The 22,734-nt window shown below is 46.8% G+C and overlaps 1 pseudogene; it reads right to left on the bottom strand.

The window, feature by feature from the left end:
• The window catches only part of LOC135544310 (sodium/calcium exchanger 1-like), a 46,344-nt pseudogene extending 24,247 nt beyond the window's left edge, over positions 1 to 22,097 (bottom strand).
• Positions 22,098 to 22,734: the final 637 nt, after the last annotated feature.

Here is a 22,734-nt window from a genome sequence, read left to right as displayed (position 1 = left end):
TCACACTCAACAGTTTCCCGTGTGTATTAACAATGGTCCACCGCCCAAAAGACATCCAGACAACTTGACCCAACTGTGGGAATCATTGTCTCTGTGGAATGCTTTCGACATAAACTCAATACATGAAATAATGACTTTAGAAATGATTACCTGCTGCATTCAGAGGTAATCAACCTACAGCACTAGACTAAACTTCACTTGCGTCATTCTTGTGGTATTGAAAGATAAGCATTGTAACTGATTGCACATAAAGAAAGATAGATCAAATCAAAGTTAATTTGTAATTTGCGCCAAATACAACAGCTTACAGTGAAATGCTTACTTACAGGCTCTAACCAATAGTGCAAAAATGTATTAGGTGAACAATAGGAAAGTAAAGAAATAAAACAACAGTAAAAAGACAGGCTATATACAGTAGCGAGGCTATAAAAGTAGCGAAGCTACATACAGACACCGTCTAGTCAGGCTGATTGAGGTAGTATGTACATGTAGATATGGTTAAAGTGACTATGCATATATGATGAACAGAGAGTAGCAGTAGCGTAAAAGAGGGGTTGGCGGGTGGTGGGTGGCGGGATGCAATGCAGCCCGGTTTGCCAATGTGCGGGAGAACTGGTTGGTCGGCCCAATTGAGGTAGTATGTACATGAATGTATAGTTAAAGTGACTATGCATATATGATAAACAGAGAGTAGCAGCAGCGTAAAAAGAGGATTTGGGGGGGCTTTGGGAGGGGCACACAACGCAAATAGTCCGGGTAGCCATTTGATTACCTGTTCAGGAGTATTATGGCTTGGGGGTAAAAACTGTTGAGAAGCCTTTTTGTTCGAGACTTGGCACTTCGGTACCTCTTGTCATGCGGTAGTAGAGAGAACAGTCTATGACTGGGATGGCTGGGGTCTTGGACAATTTTTAGGACCTTCTGCTGACACCACCTGGTGTAGAGGGAAGTCAGGAACCAATACACTCAGTCAGTCAGGAAAGCTGAGGCCAGTTTCTTCAGGCAGAAATTTGCATCCTATAGCTCCAACTCCAAAAAGTTCTGGGACACTGTGAAGTCCATGGAGAACAAGAGCACCTCCTCCCAGCTGCCCACTGCACTGAGGCTAGGTAACACGGTCACCACCGATAAATCCATGATTATCGAAAACTTCAACAAGCTGGCCATGCCTTCCGCCTGGCTACTCCAACCTCGGCCAACAGATCCGCCCCCCCCCCGCAGCTACTCGCCCAAGCCTCTCCAGATTCTCCTTTACCCAAATCCAGATAGCAGATGTTCTGAAAGAGCTGCAAAACCTGGACCCGTACAAATCAGTTGGGCTTGACAATCTAGACCCTCTATTTCTGAAACTATCCGCCGCCATTGTCGCAACCCCTATTACCAGCCTGTTCAACCTGTCTTTCATATCGTCTGAGATCCCCAAGGATTGGAAAGCTGCCGCAGTCATCCCCCTCTTCAAAGGGGGAGACACCCTGGACCCAAACTGTTACAGACCTATATCCATGCCCTGCCTATCTAAGGTATTCGAAAGCCAAGTCAACAAACAGGTCACTGACCATCTCGAATCACACCGTATGTTATGAACTTGAGTGAAGACCCAAAAGCGGTTTTAACAGAAAACAGAGTTCTTTAATGAAAAAACAGGAATGGCATAAATCCTCTTCCAACGTTGTCAGCGGAACAAAAAGAACGTTAGTATAGTGCAGGATGCACCTGCCACGCAGACTCCGACAGGACAGGACAAGGTGGAAGCAAACGAGACGACAGCTTGCTTCTGGCATCAAAAAACACAAACAAGAATCAGACACTGAAAGTAGCAGGAACAGAGAAAGAAATAGAGACCTAATCAGAGGGGGAAGAGAGAACAGGTGTGAAAGAGTGAATGAGCTAGTTAGAGGAGATGTAGAACAGCTGAAGAATGAGAGACAGAGAAGGTAACCTAAAAAGACAAGCAGAGAGAGAGAGTGAAGAGAAAGGACAGGAACAGACATAACAAGACATGACAGTACCCCCCCCCCACTCACCGAGCGCCTCCTGGCGCACTCGAGGAGGAAACCTGGCGGCAACGGAGGAAATCATCGATCAGCGAACGGTCCAGCACGTCCCGAGAGGGAACCCAACTCCTCTCCTCAGGACCGTACCCCTCCCAATCCACTAGGTACTGATGACCACGGCCCCGAGGGCGCATGTCCAAAATCTTACGAACCCTGTAGATGGGTGCGCCCTCGACAAGGATGGGGGGGGAGGGACGAGCGGGGCGCGAAGAACGGGCTTAACACAGGAGACATGGAAGACCGGGTGAACGCGACGAAGATAGCGCGGGAGAAGAAGTCGCACTGCGACAGGATTAATGACCTGGGAAATACGGAACGGACCAATGAACCGCGGGGCCAACTTGCGAGAAGCTGTCTTAAGGGGAAGGTTCTGAGTGGAGAGCCATACTCTCTGACCGCAACAATATCTAGGACTCTTGGTCCTACGCTTATTAGCGGCCCTCACAGTCTGCGCCCTATTACGGCAAAGTGCCGACCTGACCCCCTTCCAGGTGCGCTCGCAACGCTGGACAAAAGCCTGAGCGGAGGGACGCAGGACTCGGCGAGCTGAGATGAGAACAGCGGAGGCTGGTACCCGAGGCTACACTGAAAAGGGGATAGACCGGTAGCAGACGAGGGAAGCGAGTTGTGGGCGTACTCTGCCCAGGGGAGCTGTTCTGACCAAGACGCAGGGTTACGAAAAGAAAGACTGCGTAAAATGCGACCAACAGTCTGATTGGCCCGTTCGGCTTGACCGTTAGACTGGGGATGAAAGCCGGACGAGAGACTGACGGAAGCTCCAATCAAACGGCAAAACTCCCTCCAAAATTGAGACGTGAACTGCGGGCCTCTGTCGGAAACGACGTCAGACGGAAGGCCATGAATTCGGAAAACATTCTCGATAATGATCTGAGCCGTCTCCTTAGCAGACGGGAGCTTATCGAGAGGAATGAAATGAGCCGCCTTAGAGAATCTATCGACAACCGTAAGAATAACTGTCTTCCCCGCTGATGAAGGCAGTCCGGTGATAAAATCTAAAGCGATGTGAGACCACGGTCGAGAGGGAATGGGAAGCGGTCTGAGACGGCCGGCAGGAGGAGAGTTCCCAGATTTAGTCTGCGCGCAGACCGAACAAGCGGCGACAAATCGACGCGCGTCACGTTCCCGAGTGGGCCACCAGAAACGCTGGCGAATGGAAGCGAGCGTACCCCGAACGCCGGGGTGGCCGGCTAACTTGGCAGAGTGGGCCCACTGAAGAACGGCCGGACGAGTAGGAACGGGAACGAACAGAAGGTTCCTAGGACAAGCTCGCGGCGACGGAGTGTGAGCGAGTGCTTGCTTTACCTGCCTCTCAATTCCCCAGACAGTCAACCCGACAACACGCCCGTCAGGGAGAATCCCCTCGGGGTCGGTGGAGACCTCAGAAGAACTGAAGAGACGAGATAAAGCATCAGGCTTGGTGTTTTTTGAGCCCGGACGATAAGAAATAACAAACTCGAAACGAGCGAAAAACAGAGCCCAACGAGCCTGACGCGCATTAAGTCGTTTGGCTGAACGGATGTACTCAAGGTTCCTATGGTCAGTCCAAACGACAAAAGGAACGGTCGCCCCCTCCAACCACTGTCGCCATTCGCCTAGGGCTAAGCGGATGGCGAGCAGTTCGCGATTACCAACATCATAGTTACGTTCTGCCTGCGATAAGCGATGAGAGAAAAACGCGCAAGGATGGACCTTGCCGTCAGAGAGAGAGCGCTGAGAAAGAATGGCTCCCACGCCCACCTCTGACGCGTCAACCTCAACAACAAACTGGCTAGAGATGTCAGGTGTAACAAGAATAGGAGCGGATGTAAAACGATTCTTAAGAAGATCAAAAGCTCCCTGGGCGGAAACGGACCACTTAAAGCACGTCTTAACAGAAGTAAGGGCTGTGAGGGGAGCTGCCACCTGACCGAAATTACGGATGAAACGACGATAGAAATTAGCGAAGCCCAGAAAGCGCTGCAGCTCGACGCGTGACTTAGGAACGGGCCAATCAATGACAGCCTGGACCTTAGCGGGATCCATCTTAATGCCCTCAGCGGAAATAACGGAACCGAGAAAAGGGACAGAGGCGGCATGAAAAATGCACTTCTCAGCCTTCACATAAAGACAGTTCTCCAAAAGGCGCTGGAGGACGCGTCGCACGTGCTGAACATGAATCGAGAGAGACGGAGAAAAAATCAGGATATCGTCCATGTAAACGAAAACAAAAATGTTCAGCATGTCTCTCAGGACGTCGTTAACTAGTGCCTGAAAGACAGCTGGAGCGTTAACGAGGCCGAAAGGAAGAACCCGGTATTCAAAGTGCCCTAACGGAGTGTTAAACGCCGTCTTCCACTCGTCCCCCTCCCTGATGCGCACGAGATGGTAGGCGTTACGAAGGTCCAACTTGGTGAAAAACCTGGCTCCCTGCAGGATCTCGAAGGCTGAAGACATAAGAGGAAGCGGATAACGATTCTTAACTGTTATGTCATTCAGCCCTCGATAATCCACGCATGGGCGCAGGGACCCGTCCTTCTTCTGAACAAAAAAAAACCCCGCTCCGGCGGGAGAGGAGGAGGAGACAATGGTACCGGCGTTGAGCGAAACCGACAAATAATCCTCGAGAGCCTTACGTTCGGGAGCCGACAGAGAGTATAATCTACCCCGGGGGGAGTAGTTCCCGGAAGGAGATCAATACTACAGTCATACGACCGGTGTGGAGGGAGAGAAGTGGCCTTGGAACGACTGAACACCGTGCGCAGATCGTGATACTCCTCCGGCACCCCTGTCAAATCGCCAGGCTCCTCCTGTAAAGTAGAGACAGAGGAAACAGGAGGGATAGCAGACATTAAACAGGTTACATGACAAGAAACATTCCAGGATAGGATAGTATTACTAGACCAATTAATAGAAGGGTTATGGCGCACTAGCCAGGGATGACCCAAAACAACAGGTGTAAAAGGTGAACGAAAAATTAAAAAAGAAATGGTTTCGCTATGATTACCAGAGACAGTGAGGGTTAAAGGCAGCGTCTCACGCTGAATCTTGGGGAGAGAACTACCATCTAAAGCGAACAAGGCCGTGGGCTCCCCTAACTGTCTGAGAGGAATGTCATGTTCCCGAGCCCAGGTCTCGTCCATAAAACAGCCCTCCGCCCCAGAGTCTATCAAGGCACTGCAGGAAGCAGATGAACCGGGCCAGCGGAGATGGACCGGAAAAGTAGTGCGTGATCCAGAAGGAGAGGCCTGAGTAGTTGCGCTCACCAGTAGCCCTCCTCTTACTGATGAGCTCTGGCTTTTACTGGACATGAGGTGACAAAATGACCAGCGGAGCCGCAGTAGAGACAGAGGCGATTGGTGATTCTCCGTTCCTTCTCCTTGGCCGAGATGCGGATACCCCCAGCTGCATAGGCTCAGCATCCGAGCCGGCGGAGGAGGGTGGCAGTGATGCGGCAGGTGGCAGTGATGTGGAGAGGGGAGCAGCGGAGAACGCGAGCTCCTTTCCACGAGCTCGGCGACGAAGATCAAACCGTCGCTCTATGCGAATAGCGAGAGCTATTAAGGAGTCCAGACTGGAAGGAACCTCCCGGGAGAGGATCTCGTCCTTAACCTCGACGAGGAGACCCTCCAGAAAACGAGCGAGCAAAGCCGGCTCGTTCCAGTCACTTGAGGCAGCGAGAGTGCGAAACTCAATAGAATAATCCGTTATGGATCGATTCCCCTGACATAGGGAAGACAGGGCCCTGGAAGCCTCCTCCCCAAAAACAGAACGGTCAAAAACCCGTATCATCTCCTCCTTAAAGTCTTGATACTGGTTAATACACTCAGCCCTCGCCTCCCAGACTGCCGTGCCCCACTCACGCGCCCGTCCGGTAAGGAGAGAAATGACGTAGGCGATGCGGGCTGCGCTCCTGGAGTAAGTGTTGGGCTGGAGAGAGAACACCACATCACACTGAGTGAGGAATGAGCGGCACTCAGTGGGCTCCCCAGAGTAACACGGCGGGTTGTTGATCCTGGGCTCCGGAGACTCGGAAACCCTGGAAGTGGGCGGTGGATCGAGGTGGAGTTGGTGAACCTGTCTTGTGAGGTCGGAGACTTGGACGGCCAGGGTCTCAACGGCATGTCGAGCAGCAGACAATTCCTCCTCGTGTCTGCCTAGCATCGCTCCCTGGATCTCGACGGCGGAGTGAAAAGGGTCCGGAGCCGCTGGGTCCATTCTTGGTCTGATTCTTCTGTTATGAACTTGAGTGAAGACCCAAAAGCGGTTTTAACAGAAAACAGAGTTCTTTAATGAAAAAACAGGAATGGCATAAATCCTCTTCCAACGTTGTCAGCGGAACAAAAAGAACGTTAGTATAGTGCAGGATGCACCTGCCACGCAGACTCCGACAGGACAGGACAAGGTGGAAGCAAACGAGACGACAGCTTGCTTCTGGCATCAAAAAACACAAACAAGAATCAGACACTGAAAGTAGCAGGAACAGAGAAAGAAATAGAGACCTAATCAGAGGGGGAAGAGAGAACAGGTGTGAAAGAGTGAATGAGCTAGTTAGAGGAGATGTAGAACAGCTGAAGAATGAGAGACAGAGAAGGTAACCTAAAAAGACCAGCAGAGAGAGAGAGTGAAGAGAAAGGACAGGAACAGACATAACAAGACATGACACCGTACCTTCTCCGCTGTGCAATCGGGTTTCCTAGCCGGTCACGGGTGCACCTCAGCCACACTCAAGGTACTAAACGATATCATAACGGCCATCGATAAAAGACAGTACTGTGCAGCCGTCTTCATCGACCTTGCCAAGGCTTTCGACTCTGTCAATCACCATATTCTTATCGGCAGACTCAGTAACCTTGCCTGGTTCACCAACTACTTTGCAGACAGAGTGCAGTGTGTCAAATCGGAGGGCATGCTGTCCGGTCCTCTGGCAGTCTCTATGGGGGTGCCACAGGGTTCAATTCTCGGGCCGACTCTTTTCTCTGTACATATCAATGATGTTGCTCTTGCTGCAGGCGATTCCCTGATCCACCTCTACGCAGACGACACCATTCTATATACTTCCGGGCCGTCCTTGGACACTGTGCTATCTAACCTCCAAACAAGCTTCAATGCCATACAACACTCCTTCCGTGGCCTCCAACTGCTCTTAAACGCTAGTAAAACCAAATGTATGCTTTTCAACCGTTCGCTGCCTGCACCTGCACGCCTGACTTGTATCACCACCCTGGATGGTTCCGACCCTGAATATGTGGACATCTATAAGTACCTAGGTGTCTGGCTTGACTGTAAACTCTCCTTCCAGACTCATATCAAACATCTCCAATCGAAAATCAAATCCAGAATCGGCTTTCTATTCCACAACAAAGCCTCCTTCACTCATGCCGCCAAACTTACCCTAGTAAAACTGACTATCCTACCGATCCTCGACTTCGGCGACGTCATCTACAAAATAGCTTCCAACACTCTACTCAGCAAACTGGATGCAGTTTATCACAGTGCCATCCGTTTTGTCACTAAAGCACCTTATACCACCCACCACTGCAACTTGTATGCTCTAGTCGGCTGGCCCTCGCTCCATATTCGTTGCCAGACCCACTGGTTCCAGGTAATCTACAAGTCCATGCTAGGTAAAGCTCCGCCTTATCTCAGTTCACTGGTCACGATGGCAACGCCCACCCGTAGCACGCGCTCCAGCAGGTGTATCTCACTGATCATCCCTAAAGCCAACACCTCATTTGGCCGCCTTTCGTTCCAGTTTTCTGCTGCCTGTGACTGGAACGAATTGCAGAAATCGCTGAAGTAGGAGACTTTTATCTCCCTCACCAACTTCAAACATCTGCTATCTGAGCAGCTAACCGATCGCTGCAGCTGTACATAGTCTTATTGGTAAATAGCCCACCCAATTATACCTACCTCATCTCCATACTGTTTTTATTTATTTACTTTTCTGCTCTTTTGCACATCAATATCTTTACCTGTACATGACCATCTGATCATTTATCACTCCAGTGTTAATCTGCAAAATTGTTATTATTTGCCTACCTCCTCATGCCTTTTGCACACAATGTATATAGACCCTTTTTTTCTACTGTGTTATTGACTTGTTTATTGTTTACTCAATGTGTAACTCTGTGTTGTCTGTTCACACTGCTATGCTTTATCTTGGCCAGGTCGCAGTTGCAAATGAGAACTTGTTCTCAACTAGCCTACCTGGTTAAATAAAGGTGAAAAGAAAAGAGGTCCTGGATGGCAGGCAGCTTAGCCCCAGTGATGTACTGGGCCGTACGCACTACACTCTGTAGTGCCTGGCGGTCAGAGGCCAAGCAATTGCCGTACCAGGCAGTGATGCAACCAGTCAAGATGCTCTCGATGTTGCAGCTGTAGAACCTTTTGAGGATCTCAGGACCCATGCCAAATCTTTTTAGTTTCCTGAGGGGGAATAGGCTTTGTCGTGCCCTCTTCACGACTGTCTTGGTGTGTTTGGACCATTCTAGTTTGTTGTTGATGTGGACACAGAGGAACTTGAAGCTCTCAACCTACTCCACTACAGCCCCGTCGATGAGAAAGGGGGCGTGCTCGGTCCTCCTTTTCCTGTAGTCCACAATCATCTCCTTTGAGGTTACGTTGAGGGAGAGGTTGTTGTCCTGGCACCACACGGCCAGGTCTCTGACCTCCTCGCTATAGGCTGTCTCGTTGTTGTCTGTGATCAGGCATACCACTGTTGTGTAGTCTGCAAACTTAATGATGATGTTGGAGTCGTGCCTGGCCATGCAGTCGTGGATGAACAGGGAGTACAGGAGGGGACTGAGCATGCACCCCTGTGGAGCTCCAGTGTTGAGGATCAGCGTGGCAGATGTGCTGCTACCTACCCTCACCACCTGGGGGTGGCCCATCAGGAAGTCCAGGATCCAGTTGCAGAGGAAGGTGTTTAGTCCCAGGATCCTTAGCTTAGTGATTAGCTTTGAGGGTACTACGGTGTTCAAAGCTGAACTGTAGTCAATGAATAGCATTCTCACATAAGTGTTCCTTTTGTCCAGGTGGGAAAGGGCAGTGTGGAGTGCAAAAGAGATTGCATCATCTGTGGATCTGTTTGTGCGGTATGCAAATTGGAGTGGGTCTAGGGTTTCTGGGATAATGGTGATGATGTGAGCCATTACCAACCTTACAAAGCACTTCATGGCTACGGACATGAGTGCTACGGGTCTGTAGTCATTTAGGCAGGTTGCCTTTGTGTTCTTGGGCACAGGGACTATGGTGGTCTGCTTGAAACATGTTGGTATTACAGACTCAATCAGGGACATGTTGAAAATGTCAGTGAAGACACCTGCCAGTTGGTCAGCACATGCCCGGAGCACACTTCCTGGTAATCCGTCTGGCCCCGCAGCCTTGTGTATGTTGACCTGTTTAAAGGTCTTATTCACGTCGGCTACGGAGAGCGTGATCACACAGTCGTTCGGAACAGCTGATGCTCTCATGCATGCCTCAGTGTTGCTTGCCTCGAAGCGAGCATAGAAGTGATTTAGCTCGTCTGGTAGGCTTGTGTCACTGGGAAGCTCGCGGCTGTGGCCTGCAATTTATCACAATATACTCTATACAATATATAATATACTTCAGGCGAGCAAAATCTAGAGACTTCCTTAGATTTCTTGCACCAGCTGTTTACAGCTGTTTACAAAAATGCACAGACCGCCCCCCCTCGTCTTACGGGAGTGTGCTATTTTATCTTGCCAGTGCAGCGTATATCCCGCTAGCTGAATATCCATGTTGTCATTCAGCCACGATTCCGTGAAACATAGGATATTACAGTTTTTGATGTCCCGTTGGTAGGATATTCATGATCGTACCTCATCTAATTTATTGTCCAATGATTGCACGTTGGCGAGTAGTATTGATGGTAACGGCAGCTTTCCCAGTCGCCTTCTCCGTGTCCTGACCAGGCATCCGGCTCTTTGTTCTCTGTACCTGCGTCACTTCCTCTTGCAAATAACGGGGATGTCGGTCCTGTGGGGTGTTTGGAGAATGTCTTTGTGTGTCGTCTTTGTTGTCGAAAAAATCTTAGTCTAATCCGAGGTGAGTGATCGCTATCCTGATATCCAGAAGCTCTTTTTTTGCCGTAAGATACGGTTGCAGAAACATTATGTACAAAATAAGTTACAAATAACGCAAAAAACCCCACATAATAGCACAATTGGTTGGGCGCCCATTAAACTGCTGCTGGCGCAATTTTGCATGATAGAGTGCTTACTTTGTTATCTAACAGATCTTGTGTCCTTTCTGTCATCCTGTGAACACCCGTTCATTGCTGCTCGCAGCAATATTTATTACTGTTATTATTGTTTTATCACTATTGTTATTAATCTAAAGGAGCATTAATCTAAACTGATGCTTCTCTTGGTCCTCTGTGAAATGTTCTTCTTTGTATTGCATCACCTAACTGGGCTCTTTTCAAATCAAAGCCTATATATATATATATATATATATATATATATTTAATTAATGCAGAGTTAGTGAAGCATCACATCTGGGTTTATAGTATTAATGTGGCTTTAGCATTGAAAGGTTGAGATAGTGCTTGAGGCCATTCTAGGTTGAGGCCATTCTACTGTTCTGTGGGCATGAGGCTAGTGCATTGTAGTGGCAGGGCTGGAAAACTTGATACCTTCCTAAGGAGAAGGCTGCTCTGGCACTGGGAGCGAGGAGAACGTGTATATTAGGAGAAAGTGTATATTAGGCAATAAATTCTAATATTTATCTCTGTACTTCTCCATTTAAAAATGAATGTAAATCTCTTGGTAGTCCTATGAGCGGTGCTTGTTCCCAATAGACTGTCTGTGTCAGCCATACTCAATGGCCAAGATCGATGATAAATCTCCCACTAGCTCCTCTTTTCTCTGTCCCTGTTCTCTTCCCACACGTTCTTTAGAAAGCTCTCTCCTTTTCTTTAGCGTTTATATTCTCTCCCACATTGTCTGCCCTGTTTGCCTGATGCTAACAGTGTAAAAGCCATACCTTTATTAAGGGTAGATGCAACTGCTTTTCTTTCAACAATTAATGGTTTCTATACACCAAAAACATTCTAAAATGTTAGTCAATAATCAAAAGCCCTGTTTTATCAATACTTCGTGATTTTTCATAGATGAAGACAGAATGATAGAGCAAGTGAAGAACTGCTGAGGCAAAGAGGAAGAACCCCACTGAAGAGATGAGAGGAGGGATTTAGGGAACAACTCTGAAACAGAGCCACCTCATAATTACTGTGAGAGAGAGCGAGAGACCGAGGGAGAGACAGAGAGAGAGACCGATCTGAGGTATGATATAAGATGAAGAATGTATCTTTACCCAGTTCTCTTCCCTGGCGTAGGAATTATAACCCTCTGTAGTCCCTAATTGTTTAACATATACTGTGGGGGCGAGTGGCTGGGGGAGACAGAGATGAGGAGAAAGAGGGAGAGAGAGAGAGAGAGAGAGAGAGAGATAAGAGGGAGAGAGAGAGAGAGGGAGAGAGAGAGAGAGAGATAAGAGGGAGAGAGAGAGAGAGAGAGAGAGAGAGAGAGAGAAGAGAGAGGGAGCGAGAGAGAGAGAGAGAAGAGGGAGAGAGAGAGGGGGGGATGTCTAGGGAAAAGGTGATCATGTTAAGGGAACTATCTCTCCATCTATCAGCAGCCTGTCTTCTCTCTTTCTGCAGTGAAATACAAAATACACCTCTCATCACATACATCTGATGCTGAGATATAAACTATAAATTCTCAACTCAGTGAATCTGAGGGGGTGGTAAAGACAAAAGTATAGAGAGATAGAGACAGATGTAATCTGCCTAAACATGTTTGATGTTGTGGTGGCAGGTACAGTAGCCTAGCGGTTAAGAGCGTTGGGTCAGTAACCAAAAGGTTGCTGGTTTGAATCCACGAGCCGACAAATCTGTCCTGTAAGTTGTAAGTTGCTCTGGATAAGAGTGTCTGCTCAGTGACAAAAGAAGTTGAAGTCAGCTCGGTGAAATTGATATGTGTCATTTCCCTTGTAACATCGGCGCTCAATGCCAAACTTATTTCAAAGCAACAACACACAGAACTCTGTTTTACCACCATTAATCAATTTACAATTATGTAAATGCAGTTGTGTTTATGAGTCCTAACAGCAGACAGCAGATACTGCTGATAGTATTGTGGTAGCAGTATTAACATGGTACAGTAGCTGCAGTGGTAGCAACAATCTCCATGGTAAAGTAGCATAGTAACGGTGGCTTTGGCAGCACAATCCTGTGACGGAGATGAAGTCCCTAGTCCCTAATTACAAGCCCTCGTGAACTGCGACAGAGCGTCCAACGTTGTGCTTGAGTTCCATGCCACATGCAGTATTAACGGCCAAGAGGGAAACGTAAACAAGCCAGAAAAACTAATTGCAGTAGGGTGCGAAATGTACTGTATACGAGGGATGTTCAGTTTCATGCAGAAAAACAGTTGTGGTGTAGAACTGTAGAACCAGTACACTGCTGCATTGGCAATATTCCCATTAGTGTGTGGTAACAGAGTTTTGTGGGTACATGTGTGTTGTTTAAGTGATACTATGTATGTGTTTTTTGTAGCATATTACACTCACTGACGTACAAAAGGCGTGGAAGCACCCAGTCAGAGTCAGACACACACAGTAAATGTAGTCTGACAGTGGAAATGTTCGGCTGCTGTGGTGTGCTCTTTAGTAGGTCTCAGTGGGAGCCCATGTGTTTGCATCAGCCTTCCACACTCTCAAATTAAGTCTGTTTCTATCGCTCTCCCTCCATCTCCCTAACGATATGTGGGCGGCTGTCTATTTTTGTCCACACACACACAAACACAAGCTGGGACACGCACAGGCAGTGGTTTGGCTAGCAAAAAAAAAGGCTTTTACAGAAGAGTCAGTGAGACGTCACACACACCCTGTGTGTAATGACTGAATAGAGCATGCCAGTAAGAGAACACTACACTGCTGCACTAAGGAGGGGTAATGAGAGATAAGCTACAGACTGTGACGTTACTGTACACATATATTATTTGGATCTGCTCCTAAAATACACGGGCAAGAAAAAGAGCAGGACAGAGACAGGAAAGATACAGAGACACAGTCATCAGATCCACATCAGATCTCTCTACACGGTCCTGAAGGCTGAAGTGAGGGAGTGATGGAGGGAGGCATGGAGCAGCTGCTATGGTGTGTCAGAGGACCCTGGTGGGTAGCAGGTGAGGAGCTGGGGGTGCAGGTCACACAACACTGCCTGCTGAGCATGGCCAGGTCTTCAATAACCATAGAGATACAGGGCAGGGGTGCAGGGGAGACTTGAGAACATGACCCAGTTTTTGACAAACAGTGATTGACTACATGGTAACTCAGAATACTGTATTGTTCTTTTGATTTATTTGTGTAATTGTATTTGTTTCCTGCTCTACTTATGCAGGAGTCGTGTGAAATAGTACACACCCTTTAACATTTCGCCATGGCCCAGAACATTCACAACGGAAATAAAATGAAAATGTAACAAATAGATAAAATAATCTGACTCCTCTTTTCCTGATTTGTGACACCTGATACATCTCCAATGTAATGATGCTTTTGGTTTTGGCAGAGATCTAGATTTGCTCATCACTGCAGCTGCACCTTATGGCGTAAGGATTAGAGGCGATTATGTTTCTGTGCTTTGGCAAAAGACAGCGTGTGTTTGTGATCTGTATGGCCATTTGATCAAACGGATGATCTATAAATACTCATCAAAGCTGTCAACATCATGGGGGAAAAAATTCCCCAGTCAATCTGTAATTCCCTTCATAATGAAAAATAATACAAGAGTTTTGTCTTCATTAGAGATGGCAGAATAATACTTGTTTCATGAGAGATCCACCTCCCACTGGTGAGGTAATATCATCTGTCAATTAACACAATACGGTGTGTGTATGTGCCTGTACGTACATTATTGAATGTGTATGTTCGTATGTGTGTGTGTGTGTGTGTGTGTGTGTGTGTGTGTGTGTGTGTGTGTGTGTGTGTGTGTGTGTGTGTGTGTGTGTGTGTGTGTGTGTGTGTGTGTGTGTGTGTGTGTGTGTGTGTATTTCAGTCTTTTGGATGAATCCAGGGTAGAGGATTTGGTTAACACATCAAAAAGACCAGCTAAAATGAGGCAAGATGATTATGTGGATAAGAACTCTGAATGTATTAAACACTATAGCTGCAGTATCTACAGTATGTTATTCTCCATACAGTGAGTGTCCTAACTCATTTAAGTAGCTGGGTAACAGAGTGTAATTGCTATTCCAAATGACTGACAGATGAGAGGCATGGGGGAAATATATGAGTTAGTACAGAATAAGAAATAAGGACAGTGAGCAGAGGAACAGAGGAACAGAGAGAGATGAAGAGGGAGAAGAAAGAAAGAAACCTTTAAGACATCTACTGTCAAAAATGCTGTGCTTTTCACCTCTCCCAAAGATATGGATTACTTAACAAACCGCTGTGTTATTTCGTTGTTTTCAAATAACAACATCTTCAAAGTTCAGAGCTTTTTGTAACCTCTTTAAAAAATCCCTCCTCTTGTGAAATTCAAACAGACTCATTTGTGTTCAAATAACTATTATAAACCGGGTAATTTGGGACCTGGATTCTGATTGGGTAAACAGCATTCCAACTGTGTGTATATCAGACATATACCATGGGTATGAAGAAAAACTACTTATTTATGGTTATTTTTATGTTGATAACCTGTTTATAATAGCAATAAGGCACCTTGTGTGTTTGTGGTATGTGCCCAATATACCACTGCTAAGGGCTGTATCCAGGCCCTTCGCTTCTCTTAAAAAAGAGAAATAATAGAAAAATAACAACACAAGGAATAAACGCACAATGAGTAAATGATAACTTGTCTATATACACAGGGTACCAGTAGGCGGGCCTTATTGCTTAACTAGCACCTAACTAGCACCTGTGTGTGTGTGTGTGTGTGTGTGCATTTGTGTCAGAATGCTCAGGTGGTTATTGATCCAGTAGTCAGTGAAGTCATAGACTGAGGGTAGTGAGGAATATGCCTGTATTGATTTCCCCGGTAGAGCCTGTCTCTCTCCCAGCGCATCTGGTTATATAACTGGCCCCTTTCCCCGTTTCCTTTTCATTGCATTGTTTTATGCTTGTTTTTCCCTCTCGGGCCTCGAATAGCAGAATAAACAACACAAGAGTGCAGTCAGTGCTCTACACACTCTGAAGAGCAGACAGAAACAAACAGACACACACAAACAAACATAGAAAAATAAAAAAGGGGTTTATGGAAACACTAATCCACAAATCTAGATCATTTTTTAGGATGGGAGGTTTGTCTGCAAATCCCAGTGTATTTAATGGAGCTCAGAACCGGAAGGGAAACACAGCAAACTGCATGCTTCAATTTTAAGCTCATTAGTTTGCCTGTTAAAGTTGGCCTCCTCCTTTCCTACTCCTCTACTCCCACCGTCAATCGCACGCGCACACACACACACACACACACACACACACACACACACACACACACACACACACACACACACACAGAACACACACACACACACACACACACCTCAGATGAAGACAATACATGCACCTGTCCCTCCACCCACTCATCTAACATGTATACACACCACTCTTTTCCCAGGCATTATTACCAGCGCTTTCCCAGGCATGATTACCAGCGCTTTCACAGGCATGATTACCAGCGCTTTTCACAGGCATTATTACCAGCGCTTTTCACAGGCATGATTACCAGCGCTTTCACAGGCATGATTACCAGCGCTTTTCACAGGCATGATTACCAGCGCTTTTCACAGGCAGCGCTCACAGGCATGATTCACAGGCATGATTACCAGCGCTTTTCACAGGCATGATTACAGGCATGATTACCAGCGCTTTTCACAGGCATGATTACCAGCGCTTTTCACAGGCATGATTACCAGCGCTTTTCACAGGCATTATTACCAGCGCTTTTCACAGGCATGATTACCAGCGCTTTTCACAGGCATTATCACCAACGCTTTTCCCAGGCATTATTACCAGCGCTTTTCTCGTCACACATTTCAGGGTCGTTCCATGTCATTTTAGCAAACAATGACACCCACCAATCTCAAATGATTCTGAAATATTGTCTGCAGTTAGAAACAGATAAGATAAGCATTTTCCTATGTGAAAAAAGTGTAAATTCCCCCCCAAATTACAAAATTACATGTTGGTTTCCTTACCCTGTAAGCAGTCTTTTGACATCAATCGTGCTTTGGTTTTGTTTACCTGGTGACTGTTGTAACATTGGCCCCGCCCGCCTGACTAGCATCACTACTCTGGACGGTTGTGACTTAGAATATGTGGACAATTCCAAATACCTAGGTGTCTGGTTAGACTGTAAACTCTCCTTCCAGACTCACATTAAGCATCTCCAATCCAAAATTAAATCTAGAATCGGCTTCCTATTTCGCAAACAAAGCCTCCTTCACTCATGCTGCCAAACATACCCTTGTAAAACTGACTATCCTACCGATCCTTGACTTTGGCGATGTCATTTACAAAATAGCCTCCAACACACTACTCAGCAAACTGGATGTAGTCTATCACAGTGCCATCCGTTTTGTCACCAAAGCCCCATATACTACCCACCACTGCGACCTCTCATTGGCTAGCCCTCGCTACATATTCGTCGCCAAACCCACTAGCTCCAGGTCATTGTGGAAGGACCACCAGAGGGCAGGCTGGACTCATGGATAGTAGGCCCAACTAGGCATGTGAGTCAAGGGGACCTGAGGCAATTAAGCACAGCTGATGGTACTAATGACCTATTATCTTTTCCCTACAAGAGAGAGGAGGGAACCAGCAAGAAGGAGGGAAAAGCCTACCTCTGGAAGATGGCTACCAAGAGAGAGAAGCTAACAACGAAGAACTATTAAGACGGTGACAAACCCGTGACTTTGTTGTAGTTTAAAGATAATCGTATTGTTTTCCTGTTTCATCTGGAGAAGAAGATGTATGTTTTTCCTTGGGAGATTTTCATTGATTATGTTGGAGTGTTTGTATTGACCAAAATCCCTCAATAGAAAACGGCGTTCAAACAAGAAACCAACTCGTTTATTCCTCCTTTCCGCTTTGGAGTGACGCTCACATCATCTATAAGTCTTTGCACGGTAAAACAATGCCTTATCTCAGCTCAATGGTCACCATAGCAACACCCACCCGTAGCACACGCTCCAGCAGGTATATTTCACTGGTCATCCCCAAAGCCAACACCTCCTTTGGCTGCCTTTCCTTCCCGTTCTCTGCTGCCAATGACTGGAACGAATTGCAAAAATCACTGAAGCTGGAGACTTGTATCTCCCTCTCTAACTTTAAGCATCAGCTGTCAGAGCAGCTTACCAATCACTGTACCTGTACACAGCCAATCTGAAAATAGCACACCCAACTACCTCATCCCCATATTGTTATTTATCTTTATTGCACCCCAGTATCTCCACTTGCATATCATCTGCACATCTACCACTCCAGTGTTAATGATAAATTGTAATTATTTTGCCTCAATGGCCTATTTATTGCCTTACCTCCCTAATCTTCTACATTTGCACACACTGTAAATAGATTTTTCTATTGTGTTATTGAATATACGTTTGTTTGTGTAACTGTGTTGTTTTTGTCGCACTGCTTTGCTTTATCTTGGCCAGGTCGCAGTTTTAAATGAGAACTTGTTCACAACTGACCTACCTGGTTAAATAAATGTTAAATAAAATAAAATAAAAAATGTAACAGTTTTTTGGGCTGCTGATACTTCATCACCCTGTGAAGTCATGGTGAACTTTGCAGGGTGGGGAAAGTGCATGGGCGAAGAGCTTGATGCCCTTTTCCAATAAATATTGAGGGTCTTAATTTGTATGCTAGTGACATCACAGGAGGTTGGTGGCACCTTAATTGGGGAGGACGGGCTCATGAGAATGGCTGGTGCAGAATGGGTGGAAAGGTATCAACTGCATCAAACACATGGTTGCCATGTGTTTGATGCCATTCCCTTTGCTCCATTCCAGCCATTATTATGAGCAGTCTTCCCCAGCAGTCTTCACTGAGTGACATGATGATTGGTGCCAATTAACAAATAAGAATGATCTTGCTCTTATCCATCTCATCATATAACCTGACCTGTCCTGTCCACTTTATCAGCGCACCGTTGTCTAGAGAGCAAGTGCAAATTGGGTTTGTGTGACAAAATCATCGATAGAGTAGAAAATGCAATGGAAACACATTTAACGTGTGTTCATTTGGCAGAACTTTAATGCAAAAGTGGTTGTAATGTGCAGTACATCATCCTGCACAGCCTTTTATCTGCAACAAGCCAGTTGAGGCTTTTTTTATAATATTCGCATGAAAATTGGTCACAGTCTCATGTTAGAATTGGACGTTCATCCATGTTTCTCAAACATTACATTTAGAAGTGTTTAAGGTTAAGTTTAGGCATTAACTCTGAATTTTGAAGGTTAGGGTTAAGCTTAGGCATTAGCTCAGAAATCTTAAGGTTAGATGTTAACTCAAAATGGTTAAAACCTCTTAGATGTAAAATCCCCTGTTTAGGGGATCTGCATAGTTCTGGTACCGCTTCTGACCGACATTTTCGCTTATAAATTGATCTGTGGACATTGTCGATCAGCGCTCACTGTTGCCCCTAGTGGCCGGTTTCAAAGTCATCTCGCAACGTCCTCAGCAATGGATGGATGTCAAATACTGACTGAATACTGTATCACGGGTGACCTTCATTGATTTATACAATAACAAATGTTATACTTTAGGATGATTTTGACATGAATCATGAAAATGCTCATATAGGTACCATTGACATGCATTGGATTTGTGCCACAAATATATCAGGATGTAGGATGGGATATAAACTGAACAACTTCAATTACTAATTTCTCTGAACAGGGTAAAATAACCATCACCAAATTCGCTCAGAATACATTACATGGTATGAAGAAACAATACTCCAAGCCACAGCTCCATACTACTTCTCATACATAGAGAACTGATACTGTGTATACTGGTTATTAGGGTGGGATTGGTGTGAGGTGTGGGGGGTCTGTGATTGGCTTTAGAATTAGTTTTAATTTAGGTGCAATCAATTAGTTTAATTTTTCAGAGATCAAATCATATTTCAACAAAATAATGATGCAGCAGGAATGCAAATCGTATCTGTTTCTAACTACAGAAATGGTTTCAGAGCAATCGTAGATGGTGGATGCCAAAATCTCTCTTTCTTGTGCTTTTTGAGGTGGAACAACCTTCCATGAAGCACAAACACACACGCCCACACACCACTCTCTAAGCTCTCTTCCTCATCCGTCAGCCAACCCTGCCTACAATGAGAGACGAATGTTAAAACACACCGCTTTACACTCTCATCCCCTCTCTACCTCTCCTTACGCCCTCTTACCTCCTCTCTCCCTCGAAATCTACCACAATTTTCTCTAGTCTAAATTATCACTGAAATCATCACTATCAGACAAACCGGTTCCATTTTCTAAACCCACTGCTTTTCACTCAGTCCCCTATTCTTTATTTCTCTTCCTTTACATACTTGTCCACCATGTTTTTCTAGCAGTATTAATTTAGTTTCATCCTCTCTCTTTTACTAGTCTCTTCTTCATGTCTCTATATTACCTTCTTGAAAATGGTGAAATCCCAAATGCCAACCATTACTTACCCATTACAATTAATGAACTCCCATAGAAAATATAGTGTTCTAATATAGCTACATATATGTATCCCTTTCATCACTACCAATTCCTCTATCTGTCCTCCACACTGCATCCTCACTGTTAGATATCCTGCTGTTTATCTCCTCTCCAATCCTGCTTCAAATATGTGCCATCTATGCCACAAAAATGGCCCATAGAATACTATGCTGAAATGTAACACACAAGCCATCAACAGCAGCAGAGCAGTGGACAGGACAGGAAGTGGTGTTACTCACATGGTCTCGTCGTTCTGGAACTCCAGTTTCCCGGCCACCTCCTCGTAGTCCTCCTCAGCTTTGGCGGTGCCCTCCAGGGTGTGGTAAGGGATGGCCACTTTACCCCTGGCCCCAGACATCCGGTGCACCTTCACCTGCATGGTGCCCACGCTCTCGCTCACCCTCATCGAATCTACTTCAAACGTGAAGATGCCTGCGTGGTCATCATCATAGATGTTACCGTGGCGGTGTGGGCATTGCCGAGGGCGGCTTTGGGGGACAAGTGGGGGGAGAGGTTGCGCATGCTGCTGGTGGTGGTGATGGTGCTGGGCTCCAGGACAGCCACCTCGGCACGGTGCACAATGCGAGGGTTGCTGAGGTGCACGTAGAAGTGCTCATCCTCTTCAAAGATGTCGTCATCAATAACCCCCACTGTCAGCTCCTTCAGCGTCTCACCGGGTTTGAAGACCAGCGTGCCCTCGGCAAACTCATAGTCTGAGCCGGCATTGGCTGTGCCGTCCTCGGTCCGGTAGTCTACCTGCGTTGACCCAGGAACAAAACCAACTCAATGCCGATTTAATTTATTAATTAGACAGAAATAATTAAAATGTACCCCTGGCTAGATCCTTATCTCATCTAAAAACCTTTCCCATTATTACATGTGGCTTGAGTGATTGATTTTTAACATAATAATCTTTCCATTATACAGTATAATTAGTATCAAAGACAAATACGAGTTGCTTGTCCCCACCGACCTTGACAGTGCAGCCGCTTTCACCCCCATGGCGCCCAACAGACAGCTTGAGCGAGCCACAGTTCTCGAAGCACTGGTAGTGGGAGGGTTCAAACTGCAGGTAAATAGTGTGGGGATCCTCCTCCTGTCCACTGGCCTCATGGCAGTTCACCACCTTCCTGGCTTGGTCGGCAGCATGCTTCTTCAGGATGTTCCCAGCACCGATCATCATGCGTGTGGCCTGGATGCGGTAGAAGGCCCTGCTCTTCTGCTGCTGGACCAGAACCTGGTAGTTGGCCATCTCAATCAGCTGCTCCGTGTCCTTGTCTGGGTGCCTCTGTTTCAGCTCCTTCAGAGTGCGGGCCATGTCCCTTCGAGCTTCATCCTCCTCTGAGCCCATCCCCCCGCCCTCCTCCACCCCCTCCAGCATGCCGTCCAGCACCTCTTTGGGGTGGGGGTGGGAGTTGCCCCCCTGGCCATCCATCTCCATGTCCATCTTGGTGAACATGCCTTCTCCTTCCGTCTCGATGATGATGCCACGGGCCTTGTCGACACGGTAACGCTTGTGGATGTACTTGTAGAAGAGCAGGCGTCGGTCTGCGACCCAGGCCTGAACCACACAAATGGGGAAGAACATGAATGTGAGCACGGCCTCCCATACCTCCACCTCCCCCGGGGAGATGACAGCCAGGATCAGGTAGAGCCAGATGTAGGCGAAGATGCTCCAGGTTGCCGTGATAAAGAATACCCTCAGGTGCTTGATCCTGCGCGTTTCGTTCTCTGGCACCACGTACACACAGAGGGCGATGATGACGAACATGTTGAAGGCTGCGCTACCCACAATGGTGCTGGGGCCCAGGGAGCCTGCCTCAAACGAGTGGCCACACACCTCGATGACAGACAGCAGGATCTCTGGGGCAGATGAGCCTAGGGCCATCAGGGTCAGGTTGGATACTGTCTCGTTCCAGATGCGTACGGTGGCTGTGGTGGTCTCTCCGTTGGGCTTCTTGATGGTGATCTCTTTCTCCTGAGAGGTGATGACCTCAATAGAAGACATGAAGCGGTCGGCGATAATGGACATGCCCAAGAACATGTAGATGAGAGCCACAAAGTAGACGATGGCCCGCGCCACCTTGTCGCCCACTGACGGGTTCTGAGGGTTCCACATGGGCAGGACCACGCCCTCAGAGCAGGGGTCTCCATCAGAGCAGTTGCTGGGCGGGCTGCTGGGTGCTGCTTGGTCTGAGCCGGCCTGGGAGAGGTGGGTGAGCCCCAGGAGGAAGAGGAGGAAGAAGGACGTGGAGAGGCAGGAGGCAGCGAAGGGGTGGACAAGGCTCAGAATGCGGGTGTGTAACATGCCGGCGTCTGGACATTCGAGTCAGCTGGCTCCAGAGATCAGCCCACTTCACATCCAAAGTCTTAACAGACACCCCTGGAAGACGCAAGGGAAGAAGTGTAATGAGTTACAAGAAAGACAAGCACAAGCAGAATATTGATTGTTAGCTGCTGCAGATAGATCATTGTAAGGTCCACAAGTCCTCGTCTTTCCCTAAGGCTAGGTGCTCTAGTGGTCGATCACAATGTGATGGGAGAGTTAGTTACAGTGATAGTTTATTCCATCCCATATATCTGGTTCATCAATTGAGGCCTGGATGACAGTGAAAACCAGCAGACCAAGTAAGTAGATCTCCAGAACCAGAATTATCGACTGCTGTTTTAGATGTTTTTTTTTATTTAACCTTTATTTAACCAGGAAAAGCTCATTGAGACCCAGGGTCTCTTTTTCAAGGCAGACCTGGCCAAGAAGGCAGCAACAAACAATACATTACAGAATTAAAACATACAACAATACAACAACATGATCCAGCCTAAAAAGAAAGCATTTGCACTCCTCTGTAACAGAGTCTCCCATCATTATTTTAAGTTCATTCAGTGGCACTAACATATTGAGACAAAGCATGGACTGTAGATTATTCCATGCGTCTGGTGCACAA

This window comes from Oncorhynchus masou, chromosome 8 (assembly GCF_036934945.1).
Source record: "Oncorhynchus masou masou isolate Uvic2021 chromosome 8, UVic_Omas_1.1, whole genome shotgun sequence".
Taxonomy (NCBI): domain Eukaryota; kingdom Metazoa; phylum Chordata; class Actinopteri; order Salmoniformes; family Salmonidae; genus Oncorhynchus; species Oncorhynchus masou.
Note: the sequence above shows the minus strand (reverse complement) of the source record. Positions and strands in the feature narration are given on the sequence as shown.